Source organism: Lissotriton helveticus, chromosome 5_1 (assembly GCF_964261635.1).
Source record: "Lissotriton helveticus chromosome 5_1, aLisHel1.1, whole genome shotgun sequence".
In the NCBI taxonomy this organism is placed as follows: Eukaryota; Metazoa; Chordata; class Amphibia; order Caudata; family Salamandridae; genus Lissotriton; species Lissotriton helveticus.
The window spans coordinates 904,744,412-904,763,176 of NC_136065.1; positions in this window are offsets into that span (position 1 = coordinate 904,744,412).

Consider the following 18,765-nt stretch of genomic DNA (forward strand, 5'->3'; position numbering starts at 1 on the left):
GTTGGTGCCGAGGGTTAGCAGGATTTACTCCTACTTGTGATGATTCCAGCATACTATCATTGCATACCAGAAGAGTTCAGATATTATTTAATTTACTATCTCTCGGTTTTTGAGCTGGGGAGGGTTGATTGGTCCCAAGAGGCATATCGCCCATAGCTTGTTTTGTGCTCTGCCGGCTACTTCACCGACAGCCAATGGGATTGAGGAGATGGTGACAGGGTCCAAGATTTGATTAGGCTGCCCTGGACCATCTTCAAGAATGGTTACCGAGTGGTAGTTTTGGGCACACCTCATGGTCATTAATTTTTAAAAAGGGTCTGTTTTTCATTATAGCACAGATAACTGTAAAACATATACTTTGCTCTGTGCAGGAGAGAGTTTGCAATTGAAGAACCACAAAATCGAACTGTTGTCCCAAAAGTGATAGTTTACACAATGTTTAAGATGTTTATAGTGATTCTAACCATGGGGTACAGGAATATATATCTATATCGAGTATATATCACAAGTGTCTTTCTTAATATTTCCATTTTGGGGATGTGTTTTATCTCGTAATCACAATGTAAAAATATAAGTGGCCAGAGATGTCAAGCTACACACTGGGTCCCATTGTTCTTTTACACAACCACAACTTGCTAAGTCGGGGAGCCATGGGTGAAGCTCTTTGTGGCTGATAGACAGTGTGCTTGTTGTTTGTCTATAGTCTAATGTGAAGCAGTATCCCAGATATAGGTTTCCTCTGTGTGGGTCATGGGGTTCAGTACAGAGTTAAGTCTTAAGTGTATCCGCCTCCCCGGTGATGGCCGCGGAGGTGGCCTTGACTGCAGCCCCCCTTTGGGGCCAGGCAGTCCCCCAGAGCTAAGACCAAGCAAGGGACCAGAGGACCTGGGCACGGTGGCTGCAGACAGTGGGCCGGTGAGTGGCCCGATGAGGAAGAGGCTTCTCCCCCTGCAGAGGAGAGCCGGACGCCCCGAAAGCAATGGACTCACCAACCCCCCCAGAGCCACGGCCTACCAGCCTGGTGGTTATGGCACACCCTACTGTGAACCCCCAAATCATACTATCCTGCCTAACCTCAAGCTGAGCCTACCCTAGAGGCCCCCAGCGCTTCCTAGGGGGTTCCCCCACCTCCTCCCGACTCTGAACCAGTTGCTTGCCAGGCCCACCCGTGCCTACTCTGGCTACCCACTCGAGGGTCCTGATGGAACCCCCACCCCGCAATATGGAGGTCCACCTGGAGCTGGAGGCCGGGGGCCTCGCAGCAGAAGGGACACCACAGACCCACCAATCCCGGCAACAGTGGGCAACCCTTGGCCAGGACTCCCCAGGTAAGGGGGCTAGAGTAATGGAGCACACCTACAAAGAAAATTTAATTATAGAGCTGTGTGCATCTAAGGGAAGGAATGGCTGGCGTGGGGAGCAGGAGTGGGAAGGGGTATGGAACAATGGGATGAGAAGTCACCGGTATCAGGTAGGGGTTGGGGGTTGAAAGGGGCCTTATTCTTGGCATCAGGTCATGATTCTGAGGAAAGGACGGGCAGTAGTTGAGAATCAAGGAATATCTTGAAAATCTCTTACCCGGTATGTATGGGGGTCATAGTCATCAAGGGAACTGACCTTCAAGCACGCTGTCAGTTGGTTGATGTGCCTACATGGTATCTGGTGGTTGTTCGGACCAACTATTTGGGGCTGGTATGCACTAACCTGAATATGCATTTTGTTGCTTAAATGGTCAGCAAGTTTGGGGCACTGAGAACTGTGTTCCTAGTAGAGGATAGTCAGGGTATTTCTCTTAACTATATTGGGACATTTATATTGTTACATCATTGTTAAGTTTAGGGTTTAATACTTTAGAACAACCACAAAACTGTAGCCTTTTTGGTGCAGTCTGAGATCAGGTGTTGTATAGAGTGATGGTGTTTGGGTCACTTAATGTTCACAGGCCAGCAGCGTTAAGTGGATAGGGTTTTAAAGGAAAGCACCCTAGTTGTTTAGGGTTGTGCACAGGGGTGTTTGCTGGGGGTGCCTTAGTACTTGTGCTTTTCAGAGTGTAGCTAATCTGTTAATGTAGGCGGGGGTACAGAGCTCAGGTGTACCCTGTGTTGGTTGTAGTTATCCTGACAGGGAAGATTAGTGTCCCCATACTCCTTCCTCCAGCTCTCGCTTCTGCTATTGTCTGCTTTCTAAGATGGCTGCTTGTGCCTTGTTCTCCCTCACTGTTTTCCAATTTTCAAAAGCGTTTATGAAGGGAGTTCTGTAATATATACTCTACCTCCACTCTGACTTATCTCAAACGTCATTCTACTACTCACCAATGCCTCGCCAATGCACTGCCCTATTTTTCACCCTATGCTGCTCTCAATATATCCTCTACCTCAACTCTCTGACTCATCTCAAACCTCATTCTACTACTCTCACAAATGCACTACCCTATTTCTCACCCTATACTGCTCTCAATATATCCTCTACCTCAACTCTCTGACTCATCTCAAACCTCATTCTACTATGCTTTCCAATGCACTACCCTATTTCTCATCCTCAATATATCCTCAACCCCAACACGCTTAACACCCTAAATCCCATACCACTACTATGATCCTCAAAATAACACTTTCTAGACTCTTCCCTCCTCTCCCCCTCCTTGCATCATCTCATACCTCTTTTACTATTCAAATCTCCCAAACAAGCCTTTCTAGACCCTTCCATCTGACTCTTCCCCCCTCCATCTCTCCTTTATTCACCCAAACCCCCTCCTATGCAATGAACTCCCAAATTAAAAACAAAAAACTCCTAGACCCTTCCCTCTTCTATGCCCCCACTATTCCTTTTCAATCCAAATAACAGACTAACATGTCCACCACTCAAATTCATTTCATATTTCCCTAGACTAATTCACCACTAATCCTGTTTGGGTTTCGCAGTAGCGTGCTGTCCACCAGAAAAACGTCCACACCTCATCAGGCGTAGCAAGCGCTGTATAGATGCAAACCTTTCCCTCTTCTATCCCTCCACTATCCTTATCAATGCAAATAGTAGACTAACATATCCACCGCTCAAATCAATTTCATATTTCACTATACTAATTCACCACTAATCCTTTTGGGTTCCAGAGTAGTGTGCTACTCGCCGAAAATCACTTCAGTGCCTCGTCAGGGGTAGTAAGTGCTATATAAATGCAATTACAATACAATATAAACTTCCACAGTAGACACATCTATATGGACCTGTCAGAGATCAACAAAAAACCTTGCTGTATCACTTTTGGCCTTGATTCACAATAGTACTACATGTGACAAGAATATTAAGGGGTGGGCAGCATTTTAGTTGGCCTTTTATGTCTTCCTTGCCCCTTTGTCAAACCACAGCTTATGCCCAAGCTTTGGTTGCGCAAGGAAAGTGCTGTTGAAAGATTAATGCAAAAAGAACCATTGATGGACAGAATGCAGAACAATGTCATACATTCATTCCAGTACAGAGATCTGGGCCTAAATCGATCTATTTTTTGCTCCCATGCCTTTTCAGTTTAAACCCAGCCATATGCAAATCAGTCGTGACCCTGTGCCCAGTGGGAACAGTCCAGCCCGAACTGCCAGGCCAAGTCCTTCCTGGACTGGAAACAAGCATACTAGTACCGGTTTTGGGGTTTCACCACTCATCAGCCAGGATAGCTTGGCTCCAGTAGCATGGAGAGCAAGGGACCCACATCTGGGCATACCCGTCCCACTCAGGGTGACAAATGCAAAAAGAACATTTAATGGACAGAATGCAGAACAATGTCATACATTCACCCCAGTACAGAGATCTGGGCCTAAATCCATCGATGAAGCGCAATTGTTTCACTCAACGAGTTGGTTCTACTTTCCAGCTCAGCTTTTTTTTTTAAGTGCTCAAAGTCCCTTGCAGATGGAGAACGTCATGAGGTCGCGTACCTCTGATTAGCAGGTTTCTCCAGCGCTACGCTCGGATGATGGCTGCCAAGTGGCCTCCCGGCCCAGCCGTGACACCTGCCGGCTGCATCCGTGTGTAGGCCAACGCAGTATGGCTGACTATGCGTTACGTTTTCCCACTGGCCTGTCATGTGTAGTCCACTGTAACGACTTTGACAAATGGCGGCTGCGTGACCTGGCAGCCTGAGGTCAGAGTCTGAGGAATTGGTGTTGTACTAAGATATATGTAAATGCATCTATTATTCATACAAGCAACAGCGAATGCTCCGCGGAACCATTCAGAGATGCCAGCTATTGGCCTTCAGGCTTTCTCTAGGTTTCCTGATCATGTATGTTTTTTTTCCCCTTCTTTTCCCTCAAAGTCCCTCTATCCACTCATGAATAATTAAAGAACTTAAATGACTTGCCATGTAGAAAATTTGTATGCTGCGGGAAATGGCTACATGAAAATTAATTTTGTGTTCTGCGAAACTGACGGGGAATCAATTAATCTTGATGTATTATTTTATGCGGGACAGGGTGCCGGCACCAGGCAGGAGAATGGCTACAGCTGTTCCTGTTGGTAGGGCCATATATTATAGTTGGCGGCTCTGACAGCTTCTGAAGGCAAATGGCTGAAGGGTATCAGGCAGGTGAATCAACTGTAAAAATTTATTGGAGGATACAAACTGTTTCTAGGGGACCGGTATAAAACGTGCACTTGAGAACTGAAGTATTGAGTGTTTTTGTGACTCAGGCAGCTTTGTTGTCGATATTTACTGCTTTTCTCTTTGTTACATGTCCTATTTGTTTGATTAAGTAGTCGGATGGCAGTGTCTGCGGGGAAATTTATGGGCTCTGCCTCCTGCAGAATTTTTGATGTGTTGAGACTTTAAAGGCAAAGAAAAAAGAAGCTCAAACAAGGCCTGTGTGTGGGTAGAAATGGACGGGCGCTTGTTTTGGGGCTGCAGCCAACAAAGCTGTGGTAAGTCGTGCTGTTTACTTTTCTTCTTAATGCCCTCAGGCAAAATACAGGACATGGTAAATCAGGGGGCTGAGGGGTGACCTTTAAAGTAGCACTATCAAAAAATGCAGAGGTTCTCCTGGGGAATGATTTACACACACCAGTAAAGAGGAGAACACCCTATATGCAAGGCATGTCTGTGCTTCAAAGTGGTACCCAGTAGGTGCGTGGTGGCATAGGCGGTGGGTATATTTTGTGGCAATCTGTTTACGTCACTTTGCTTTTAGAAAAGTAGCATGACTTAAATGTAAATAACATGCGTAGTTTTTATTTAGGTATTTTATAAACCACGAGATAGTACCGAGGCCACTTCAGGGCACTATAATACACATGGAGTTAAGAATGATGTATAGGGTGGGCTTGAATCTGGCATTCTTTAGATGTGCCATGTTAAGTTCTGCACCAGTCTGGAAGGTTCATTTCAAAGCGTTTCCAGAGTCGAAGGTAGCACGATTGTGCTGACAGGAAGGCTAAGGGCATTCCATGACGTCAGGCGCTACATTACCATGGGGGTTCCTTTATACTTGAGTTTTTTGAATGGGCATTGAAGAATCATTATGTACCCACAGAATTTCGGATCCACAATTTCGTCTTATTTTAGATTCTGCAGTTAGGATTTCCATAGGAAAGGTATTTTGATGTTTTCTTATTAACGTTGGCACTGTTTGAGAAACCTGCACAAAAGGGAAAAAAATATCGATGCACCTTGAGACCTTCATGTCAAGTTTCTTGCAGATCAGGCAAGAAAGTGCAACGAAAAACAGGGGGGTACCAAAAGTACCATTTCCCATTATGCTTTGTTTGATTTGGTGTAAATCCATTCAATATATATATTTTTTAAATTAACGTTTTAAAAGATGTTTGTGTTGGGCATGAAAAGGTTACAACAAAGAAATATCTGACCCATTAATTTGCAGATCCTCTGCAGATTTGTGAGTCGAGAGGATTCATGAACCCAGCTAAAAAAAAATGTGAGACACACCATTGTACAGTGCTCTACTGCATGTTGGCTCGGTTCACACCAACAAAATGCGAGATACATACATACATTGACAAGGGAGCTTTTTCTCCTGACATCCGTTGCAGATTTGTGAATCTATATTTGTGAGTCTGCCACATTCTAATTAGCTGCCCATCACAGAAAAAATCTATTTCATAAAAGCGGAGCACAATACACTGAGACACCGATTTTTGAAAATAAAAAAAGGACATAAAGGGGCAGGTTGAGGATGGGAGTACACACCCTGACCACCAAAATCATATGGGCTTGGTTGGCGCAGTTCTTAATTTGTAAAAAATACAATAGGTACAAGGGCCTTCGTCAGGAGACCAATGCAGCTTGCACCAACCAGTGCCCTGCCAATGCCACTAGTGACCGAAATAATACAACTACTTAATATCACACACTACTAGTGTCACTAGTCAGACTTTTCCAGGCCCCCTTATCTAAAAGAATGGCATGGGCGACAAGCATTAATCATTTTAATGCATATTGATTTACTAAACTAAACAACTCTGGTGTTCATCTCTAATTTAGAGAAACATTGCCACCATGTAGAAGACTATCATAAGTGCCGGTGTTGACATTAAGTGCCGGTGCTGAGCTCTAGAAACCACCGGCTCAAATTAAGCACTGTGTAATAAAATGAAAATTAGAAAAATACTGTTCTAAATGCGATTCACAAGTACTTTGCTGTATTCACAGATCCTCCTAGGTCTTGCAGACCCTCGTGCACCTCAGGATCTGCAAATCTAACCAATAACCCCCAAATTCTGCAAAAATTGAAAAACAAAATGATTGTACGATGGTAGAGTGGAAACAAGACCTGGCTGCAGTCAGCATTCTGTGACCAGCCCCTGCAGTACACGGCCACCTGTGAGGTTTGTGTGCAGGCTTGACTGGAGGCAAGGCCTGTGCATTCCCTCACTGCACACAACTGCAGGCCATGCACAGTGGACGTTAGCTGCGAGTGGAGAATTAGACACAGTGACTGACCAGAGGCAAGTCTCTGCAGCCAACACTGCTACACAGCACCAAAGGGCATATGCTGCGGGTATTGGCTGGTTGAGATGGCTTAGCACAGGGTCTATATGCAGGCCTGACCCTATAGCTAACCCCCACTTTGCAGGACTGAGGGTCATGAGCATCTGGGGTTGGCCACTATAGATTGTTGGTCGCAATGGCTGTCCACAGGGAAGGCCCTGCGGCCAACCCCCTCTGCAGATGGCCAAAGGCTATGGGTGGCAGGTGTTGTCCACTCACGGAGAGTTGGGCACACAGGCTCTGGCTGCATTCCAGATCCTATGACCAACCACCTGTTGTGCTTGGCCGAAAGCCATGCTCATACGTGTTAACAGCAGCAGAGTGTTGGACGCTGGGACAACCCTGGCCCCACAATACCAATTGCACTTCAGGTTTTAGCCACCCATAGAGAGTTGGGCGCAGTTGCTGACCAATAACCTGGCCCTGTAGCAAATCCCACTGTACACTGCTAAAAGCCTGAAGGTCAAGCTTACAGCCAAGTCTGCTGCACACAGCCGTGTGCATCATCATTAGCATAAGCAAAGGCCATGCACTGCGTGTTGTTCACCCGACGACAGTGGGGCACAGGGGACGGTGAGAGGCCAGACCCTATGGCTATTCCACTGCTCCTGCTCATATGGCCAACATCACAGCAGGAGTTCCCTGCCCATAGAGCTTTGGGCATAATCCTTGGCTGCAGGCAAGGTTTTCAGGCTAACCCTACTGCACATGAGAAGTGTGGCTCAACGGTTAGAGGCGGCAGATCTGGAGGCTGAGGTCGGCCCGGAAACAGGGTTCAATTCCCGACGCGGCCGGGTGCAGGACCAGTGTCAGCAGGCCCGATAAATCTCGCCTCGGTGCCACTCTAACCATGGGGTCCCACGCTGCAACTCTGGGCAATAGTTTGCTTAATCTCTACTCCGGCCCCACCACCACCGGGGATGCCTGGCTTCACCTTGGGGATGCCCAGTAAAGGGACCATCTCACAGGGAAAGCCAGGACGGGTTCCCCAGTGGTACAGCGCTGGGACGCTCCAGGGTAACCAGGCGCTCTATAAATCCAACATTCATTCATTCATTCACATAGCCAAAGGCTGTGAGCAGCAGCAATTGGCTGTCTGCAGAGGTAAAGGTGCTGAGCCTGGAGACCAGTCCTGAAGGCCAATCCCTCTAGCACTGGTGAAGGCCTTGCATTGCTGTAGTTGCCGGCCCGTGGAGTGATGGAGCACATGGCTGTGTGCTAGTGAACAGCCATGCAAGCCATAGCTCACACTCCAAATGCAATGCTTATGACCTCTATATATTTATACCAATAAATAACACCTAAGAGCAAAATGTAGTTAAGCAATAACACATAAGCAAACTAATTAATACTATACATTCATGGTTGTCCCCTTGAAATTGTTAAGAGCATTGTGATGAGTAATCTCATTTGTAAGATTATTTACAGCATTTGTAATTGCATCTGTTTATTAAGGGTGAGCACTGCACCTAGTGTTCCCGTTTTGGCTTGTATGACTGTTACGCAAATTATATTATTTTGCTCCTAATCATACCTTGCAAATTTCAGTGTATTTATTTGTAACCTATACGTATATATATATATATATATATATATATATATATATATATTTATACACACCCATCATCCCACACTCAACACATACACGCACACACTCTGTCTCTCTCTCTCTCTCTGGTGTAGTTACAGTTAGGATTGGCTCCTACAGGAGATAGATTTTTGGTGCGCTAATAACTTTGGGGCAGTTTGACGAATCTTCACAAGATAGGTTAAGCCGGGCCACTACTCCCTGGAAAGATTTGGGGTGATCCATCAAGAGGCAAGAATTAGGGGGTCCCAAAACATGTTTTCCACATGCAATTTTCCATGGGAAATATTCCACAGCTATACAGAAAAAACAGCTGAACAGAATTACACCAAATTTGCCAGAATGTTGAGACATACACGGAAAGCATGTTTTTTTTGATTTGGTGTAAATCCATTCAGTAGTTTTTTAGAAATTATGGTTCAAAATTGATGTATATATAGAGAGACGCTGTAGTACTGCAGGACCGGCAAATCAGAAGATAAGATCTGATTGGCTGCCTCATATCAACATAGTTTAGCAGCCATTTAGAACTCTGGGACTCCATGCCATGAAAAAGAAAACATACGGGGGAAGGATTAAGACATCCTGACCCTCTAGGCCAAAATCAATTTTTTTAGCGGTACTGCTGTAAAAAAAAAAAAGGCACGCTCTTCATTAAAGGCCCATAGGGTAAGCCAGGTCCCTAGGCCTCTGGATGGCCCAAGCCATCCAGAGGCCCTGGGACCCACCAAAAGTATAAATATTTGAGGGAGGGCATGGGCCCTCCTCCCAGAGCCATGTTAAGGACCAGAGGACCCCATCCACTGGGGCCAATATCATTTTATTTGGAGAGGGGCTTGATACCCCCCTCGGTGAGCCATGATATGGCCGAGGACCCCATTCCATGAGGTCCGACTCAAATTAGGCTGGGGAGGGGGCATGGGACCTCTCTTCCCAAGCCACGTTATTGCACCAGAGACCCTATTCCTGCACAGAATGGGAAACAGTGTACTGGGGTCTCCATATCCAGGACATAGTTGTTCTCTGCACCTGTATCGTTGGAGCAAGGAACACATGAAACATTTTAAACTGGGGAAAAAAAACGACAAATCACCATTTATGGTAAACTGAGATAACTATAAGTTGCGTCCTAGCCACGCACTGCTTATGACCGTATATAGTTCATCACTCATGACATGTTCTATGGCATCATTGATAACATCACTCATGACATCTGAAATGACATAATTGATGACGACACTGTGCATGGTGGGCTGCAAGTTATGCTTACTTTAGTTAACTATAACTGGACACTTTAATTTTTTTAAGTATATATATATATATATATATATATATATATATATACATATATTGCCAGACCTAACTATAACATCACTTTACCTTTCATTTTTAACAGTGAATATTTAGGATAACTTAACCCATGCTGAAAATGACCAGGGTACTGCAAGTCACTGAGGAGTTCCATGACCATGTAAAGGAATTAGGCCGAAGTCCGAGTCCCTTTACAATGTCGTGGAGCTCTTAACATACTGCCCAAAAAATAGTAAACGTCTTGGCATTTTCTAGCTCCGCCTTGATGCTATTAGGCTTATCCTGTGCTTAAAATGTATGCTAGATAAACAGACATTTGAGGTTAGTAGACTTTTTTCATGAAGAAATCTCATATATACATATACATATGCAATTTGCTTATCTACAGTCACTCATACATAAACAGCAGGACCCTCCTAGTTTGCAGAATACCGGTGTTTTACTCTGTTCCTAAACAATCCATATTTAAAACCATGGCACGTTTTGACCTCTGCGATCTTGATAATATGGTTAAGCTAATTATTCACTTCACCAATAAATAACTGACTGTGAGGACAGACTCACTCCCCAGTGCAAAAATAGTCCGGAAACTACAGAATGAAAAAAATTCGATTCAATTTCTAACATTGAAGAACACATTTGGCTTTATAGTACAAAACCAGTTTCAATGGGAGCACGAGTGTAGTAACGTTAATAAATTAATTAGCTATATATTGTTTATCACAGTATAGTTAACACATAAACACCAGTAGGGAAATCAGCACAATTATAGTATCAGTCGATATAAATCATTGTGGACAAAGGGACATTGCCAACTTATTACCTTTCCTGATAAGTTGTGTATTGTTCATGAGTTATCATGGCTATAGTAACCTCTTGGTCATCAAATGACACAAATTGAGTTACCAATATTCCAACAATTCAACTGTATTCCTAATTGGTGTTCTCCCATTCTGGTACGTACGCACTCCATGTTATTGTCCAAAGGATCCGATTTCTCTGAGTATTTTGTATCAATTTAATTGTGAAACCGGTCATCAATTCAAGACCTACATATTAATTTCATCACTATAAAAAAATATTAAAGCATGTGTTGAAAAATGGTAAACTAGAGAATACTAAATACACAAAAGTTGTTAAAAGCAATCAAACGCTGAGCAAAATCCTATACTTAAAGGCCCTCTAACTCAGTATTTCATCATAAATGTACAGAGAGTTCCATGTCACAATTCATTCCGAATGGGTGTTGACATCTATTATAGTGCATGACTCTAATCTCCATAATTTTGAAATCCTGTCACGCTCTCTTATGTGTTCAGGTACAAGTTCGATTCTGAATTTTTTTTATTTGGCCAATCACTTTAAAGCTGTTCTCTGAAATGTTTTGAAGGTCTGTTTTTAGAGTTTTGATGGTTGATGGCTCTAACATGTTTGTGTATCCTTTATTGTAGTAGGAAAAACCATACTGTGTGTATAGAGTTTTGAAGATGGAAATATGATTCCAGATACTGTGTATTCTGTCTGGCAGGTGGTGTATTTCTTGATGACAAATTTACGACCTGTATTGGGATCTAAAAAAAGAGTCATACTTGTACTGTGTTTGCACGCCTTACTATCGGTCAAGACCACATGGGTGGAGACCCAGAGTTGTTGACAGCCAATTGTGAGTGATTGGATTTTGTAAGTACTAATTTGTCCTTCAAAGAAGAACACTTCCGATAAGTGATCTGAGGTTTTGGTCCTATAACATCTTTCAAAGTGCATCAGCTCTGAGAATTTGCCAATGTTTGGTAAGTATCCAGGATACTTTTCAAGAGTGAATGTAAATGGAGGAACAGGATATCAAATTACATAAAAACACACTTTTTAAAGGGATAAAAATGACTACGAATCAGGCAGAATATTGATTTATGATAATAAATTAGACAACAGCAGAAAGGAGATCGTAATTTATCAGAATGTACAAACAAATTGACAATAAAATGGATGTTTACATCTCAGAATTGAACTCAGATATATCAGATCTTGTTTTATTTGTTCGTTTGATTGGTGCATTCCCCCCAAAATTATTATATACATACTTGTGAAGCCCATTTTGAGTCACTTATATACTTTTCCTAGTTTGTCACAGGCTTGTTAAAAATGTAAACGTTATTCAATCTACCAGTTGAATCTAAAGCAATTGTAGCTGCCCCAATGCATTTCAGACCACATTGATCTTTCATCTGTGGAACAATGTAGTGGTATCATTTTCAGTGCAATTTAAAAACAAAAATTGACAATGAATTAACCTACATTTCATCACAAACATCGGCGCTATATGCAAGGAAATTCAACAAAACAGGAATTAAGAATCTTTTTGCGAACCCTAATACCTAAGCAGTCATGGCCTGATAGGACACCATTGTAGTGTAGTTCCTATTATCCCAATAGGCTCTGCGCATTGGAATAATACCTTCAATAGTATAGGCCTAGACCAGACGTTAACTAGGTCTACTACTGTCGATATTAGACTTAAAGTTTTGGGTTTGCCAGCTAGCTCAGAGTTCACTAGAAACTTTCTCGAATAGGCAAGGAGGAGTTGAACCTCCCTGGATAGACAAGAAGGGATTTAGTTTCTGACAACCATAGTACATGACAACTTTGCTCTCCCCTAATCAAGAGTGTATCTCTAGAGTCGTGTGAAAACAAAAGACGACTTATTTTACTCAGTCAGTACGTGCATTCTTAGTCTCACCAGATTGTAGAGAAAAGGAAGAGACGGGCGTGTTCAATAAAAGATGTTATTTATTGATCAGTCTCTTTTCTCATACAAGAGAAATGGATCGATATTATTGCAATACTTATGGTTAAGTAAAGTGCATACATTAAAAGCAGAAGTATAAAATAATACTGTAAAAACATTGATATGGTTTCTAAGCCATATGATGGTTTAAAATGGATAAAATAGATACATACACATATACATTTGACTAATCGTACTCAACTGGTGTTTCTAACTACGCCTACCCCAGGTGTACCTGACCTAAGCCTAATACGTGGGTGGGAGTAGAAAGTAGCAGTTTAAGTTAAGTTTGTTTTGCCAAGTGACTGACTCAAGAATTCTCTGTGAGGGGTTATTCAGTTCTGTACCTGGAGTCTAGGATGAATGAGGGATGGTATCTCTCGTCTCTGGTCTCGATATTCCAGGCTGCCTGCGAGGGCTACCCGGAAGCGCCGGAGCTGGATTTCTCGGCAGGAGAAAACAGCGTCTCGTTCTCAGCGCGTCAGGAAGGTGGGGCTGCGCCAGCGGGGTCTGCTCTGCTCTGGGCTTCGGCAAGTCTGGCTGCTCCGATCTCGTCACCACCGCGTGTGTTTGCATAGGGCAATATCGGTAATATTTATACCTTTAAGGTGCCGAGATTGACGTAAGGATGGACATAGATACGTCAATAAGGATGTCATACGACCTGGTCGTTAGCACATTCTTTTGCTGAGGTTCTCGGTGAAATCAAAACAATGGCCGCAGGGTTTTTCCCAGGTCTGTCATAGGTTTGATTTGTTTTGAGAACTCCGTATGCCTTATCAGGGGCTGGAGGAATATCGCTTGTCTAATTAGATGGCAAGCGTTATGACCTAATCAGATAACACGTTCCTGTGCCGTAGTGTGGCTTAATCAGATAACGGTTCCTGCATCATGGGGGCTTTCTGCATCACGGGATGGCTGCTAGTTAACTTGTTAACCAGAATAGGGTCAGGAATAGGGGGATCGATACAGAACCTATAGGAATACATCACACCCACTCCACGCTAACTATGGACATATTTATGAATCTATGCATAGTAAAACATACTGTAGAGTATCGTGTATACCTTACCACCCCAAAATACATAAATGCATTTTGAATTTTATCAAACATACGGAAAAACAGTCACATGTAATATATGCACTCAAGCTGTAGAATAATGCTAAAGTAATCACGCATATCTATACATTATCACTAATTTGTATATGAGAATTTACACATGAAATGGCTCTTAATACAGAAAAAAGTTTCGAGACCATTCCATCACAGAATAAAATAATTATGAACATACCAGCGGGCAGCTAATGTCTATAAAGTATCTAAAAATAGAAATTTTAGTTCTCTAAGAATAGTTCTTACTTTAAGCAGAAGATAAGTGTCCCGAAAAATTCTTTAAAATATTTTGGGGCTGCTGAAAAAAATTGCTGTCCGTGAACTGGAGGGAAAATTGTTCATGGTATTTTGCTATTCTAGCTGAAGGCCAAATTCAGGGAACGCCGTGTGCGAGCTTGCTCAAAAGTCTCTATTTCTGCTCTGGTGAGAACATCATATCATTTAGACTGTCGAAAAAGCTGTCAACAGCTTCCTGGGAGAGTTCCACTAACTCGGAAAAGGATGTAACCATGCATTCGTGCGCATGATTGTCTCCATTGACGTTTTCATTAGAATTGCTGACAGAAGGTCGTACCTGATCAATGCTGCTCTCATCTTGAACTTCACTACCCCTTAATCGTAGTGGTGAAGCTTCCACGAATGCCGTCATCAGGATTGGTAGCCGTTGAGGGCAGCACAAAGCATGAGCCTTTATTGGACTCAACAATGTTTCTGCATTCATTGGCGCATCCGATTGTAGCGTCAGACAGGTGTCTAACACGCATTCTTCTCCGCATAGCAAGCACCTTAATACAGGTAAAACACATCGTTGCCACATAGGTCGAAATGAAAAAAACCAAGTCATGTTCAGGTCTCTAAGCCGGGATAGTCCCAGGATTTTTGATATCCGGTCCCGGTATCCAATGGCTAGGATTGTTTCTTCCCTTGTCGCAGGTGTTTTGTCTGTGACATGGTTTGCCATAACGAAATATGAGGACTAGGAATAGGATTCCTGCAATTAGTCCCAAAATGAGGGGAAGTCCGCCAAAAATCGAATGGACGAAATCTGGAAAAATACCCAGTATGGCTTTGAATGGTGTTAATGCCATCGAAAATACTGTCTTAAATACTTTTGAGACTCCACTGGTATCAGAAATATTTAAGATTTCATTCAGGATTTCTGCGAAATGTATGGGGGAATTAGTTGATAACAATGAGTGAATCTCTGCAGTCGTCCTTGCGACTAGGAGATCATACGTTTCTTTTGATGACGTGAGCCTGGTCGGCGTCTGAAGAAGCACTGTTTTCATTCTGCTTAAAGTATCTATTCGAATAGAAGTAATTTTCAAGTTGGGCCATGCCCTTGCCTCTCTGTCTGGAAGGGAGCTGGGGAACAATAAGCGTCCACAGCACTTGACCTTCGCAGTCGTAGTTACGAGATAAGGAGTCCCGGGCATAAGACTACAGCATCTGCGGTCCACAATTAGAACGTAACTCCCATTATAGAGTCTTTGAAAGAATGGTTCTATCTCTGTTGCAGGTGTGCCTAGCTGGTGACATGAAAGGTTATTTGAGTTCCCTTCACAGGCTCCATGCAAACTAATTCCGTTACACAGAAGTGTACCGCTTAGTGACATTGCACAATTATTGCCACTAAGAAACACTTTCTGTCCTTTATTACTGACACATGCTTGTGAATAGGGCAAGTTCCATGTTGTTTTAATGTACCCCTTTCCCAATTTTTCGTACATGCCAGCCTGTATATATTTTTGGCAGTATTGAAACCTGAAGGTTGATATTGGAATATTAATTATCCCATGTATTATCCATTCACTGACAGGTCGTTCTGACATTGTCACTGGTAATCTCTCGAGTTTCTCAATGCTCAGGATTGTATAATCAGCACCCTTTTGTGCCATACTGATTTGTTTATCAGTAAGGTTAAAGATATTGAATAGTGACGTTGTGTTGATTAAACGCCAAGGCACATAGCCTGAACGCAGATTTTGTAACGTCCAGCCTAGCTGTACAATAGAACGCAATTGAGACTGACCGTGTTGTAACAACAGTAAGTCTTGCGATAATATGTCGATTGCTGAAGACACAATGCTGTCCAGAGAAAAAATTCTGGAGGACAGAGTCATTAACCCATTGTCCACTACAGAAAGTGATTTTTCCAAATTAATACGGTCAATTTCCCGTATTCTTTCTGCTGTCTCAATTTGAGTCACCTTCCAGGCCTCGTTGTATGCTGCATATACAGAGGCTGCTATGAAACGTTTCTGACGCTGTTTGCGCGGTCCCATAATGAAATCACGCAAGTCAGCACCATCAGTAAGTAAAGTTAGGTGTTGCTTAATTTCTGCCAGTGTGGAAGTTTGTAGCCATTGAAGGCATAATTTGCCCACACTGTAGGTGGTTATTATTCCTGGGTGTTGTCTTTGGGAATATCTAGGGTCTGGCCTGGTCATTTTGAACCCCTGTGTTTTGTTCAGGAATCTGTCTTGACAGTTATTAGTATCTGTGGGCCAGATCAACCACTTTTTCCAATCAGGATGTGTTCTGTTTTGGTTTAATACATAATTTACGTCTATTTCTTCATCTGTAGAGCTATTGCTGTTCATTGTTGGTTTTGGAATAGACGGTTTATTTAAGTCTTTGATTTTGGCTAGGCCAAGACAGGTAGTTTGTTGAACAGTGTCATTAAAAAATATAATTTGTTTTGGGATCATGCAGGCTCTAAACAAAGATTCTATACCCTGTACTTGCCATTCTTTTGTACCCCAAACACTCTTTACTTCAACGTTTTTGTCCCAATAATCGAAACCAAAAGTAATCATTTGTTCAAAGAATGAGTCTGAATATATCAATTTCGTGTTTGTTATCATGGTCTTTGTCCCTGTCTTATTTGACAATTTGAAATAAAATGTTTCAGCATTACTTGTGTTAAAACCTGAAAAGTATGAATATTTGTCATAAACGGTTCTTGAGCTTCCTTTTGGAGGGGTTGCACAATGTTCCCATTGATTATAATTTAAAACATTTCTAGGTTGTGCAGATCTATGTAGAAAATAGTTACCATAGTGGTTATAACAGTACATACTATCATAATTTGTCGAACCCTGCAAATAATCATGTTTGGTAAATTTAGCAGACATCACTAAGTCAGACATCATATTATTTATACTTTCAAAGTCCCAATCATCAGCAAATGAGCTTGGTTTTGCAAAGTCACTCAACGAGATCTTAATTTGGTGTGGATATTTCAGGATTTCAACCGGACCATAAATTTCGTAGTCAGTTTTGTCCCATGCTACCCCACCCGGTATAGGATTGGCTGTGAAGTTGACTGAAGAAAGTTCTCTTTTCTCGACGTGTGAAGATGTGTGTGGTTTGAGGATCAAGTTGATTTTCTGACTTGCTGTGTCCATTTTAGCATATTTTCCCTCAATGAAGCGTCCCAAAGTTAGTACCATGATGAGCCAAAGTATGAGGATAAATGCACCAAAACCCACCCAAAATTCAATCCATGGAGAAATCAGATATGTTTCTTTCAGTTGTTTCAAAAGTACTTTAACTTTATCTTTAAAGGTTTTTGTTGATGGCTGTGTTTTTGATTCAGTGAAGCCTTCAGAGGAATCATCGAAGTTTATGAAGTAGCCGGATGCAGTTCTGTCAATTGTTCCAATTGCTTCAGGATTACTGTTTCTTGCATAGTCGTTTGTTACTTCATTATAGATTGGTGTGTCTCTGCTAAATGTTTTTATTTGGGTTTTCAGAGGTCTAAGTTCCATTGCATTGTTGCATAGTCCTTGTTGTAGTTCTGTAGGCGTTTCGAATGTGATTAGCCTCTTAGATCGAACCTCTGTGTTTGTAGCAAATCTTGGTGTTCTACTACTTATCGGGAGTCCACTTGGCCTACTATTTGTTATCGGCCACATGATTGTGGTTTTACCAGGTCGATGGATACAACTCGGTTCTCCTTTTTACCAGCAAGCGGCGGTAGTACAACTGATCTTGTCCCGTTGATAGACAAGACAGGAACTGCTTTTCTGTAAGAAGGCCCAAATTCCTTCTTTACCGCGATCTTTTCTCTGACTAGATCCCCGACTTTTGGAATCCAGACAGGTCTTGCTGGGACAGGTGGTGGTTCTTCAGTGGTTGTTGGCTGCTGTTTCAACTTTATGTTGCTCAGGTCTTTTCTTGTTTCGTTTAAGTCCTGCAAAATAGCCAAACGATCTTTGATATCAAAGCATTTTTCCTTCACCACTGAAGTCTGACTGTCGAGGTCTAAGACTAACATCCTAGTTCCAAATAATAATTCGTACGGACTGAATCCCTTCAGAGAATTTCTTGGCAGGTTATTTAGACTACGTTGGACACTTATTAGATGTTTGACCCACCCAGCTCCCGAACCTAAAATCCTTTCTGTTATAGATAGCTTTATGCCTTGGTTTTTTCTTTACACCATCCCGTATCCCTCAGGAAGGAAGTGAGAAGAGTCCCGCTGTGCTATGCTCATTTGGCCATGTTTCCCCTCAGGCTGGAGGGCTAGAGTGAAAACAATGGTCAAACGTAGCATGCTTCTAGCATATATGCCATTTAGACTCGCAAATCTTTGTATAACAGTCCAGACGTCAGCCGAGTGCTGGTGATCTACATTATAAGTGGAAACTAGCCTGTATATGTTAATCGGACGCTTTGCTTTTTACTGTTGATCTTTTCTGGAGTGAAACGACACGGTATTACACCGTTTCTCTCACCACTGCGATTTCTGTTACAGTTTGGGCAGTTCTTTACAAACATGGTATGATGCAGGCTCATGCCTGGCCACCAGTACCTTGATTGTAATTCTTCCAGAGAATCTTTTAGTTTGAGGTGTCTGAGACCCTCGCCCATATGTGCGTCTGCTATTAACAAGGTTCTCCTGTCCATGTTTGGAATCACTCTATCCCCCACTCCAAGGATTCGAGCAAAAGGGACGGAGTTTGCAT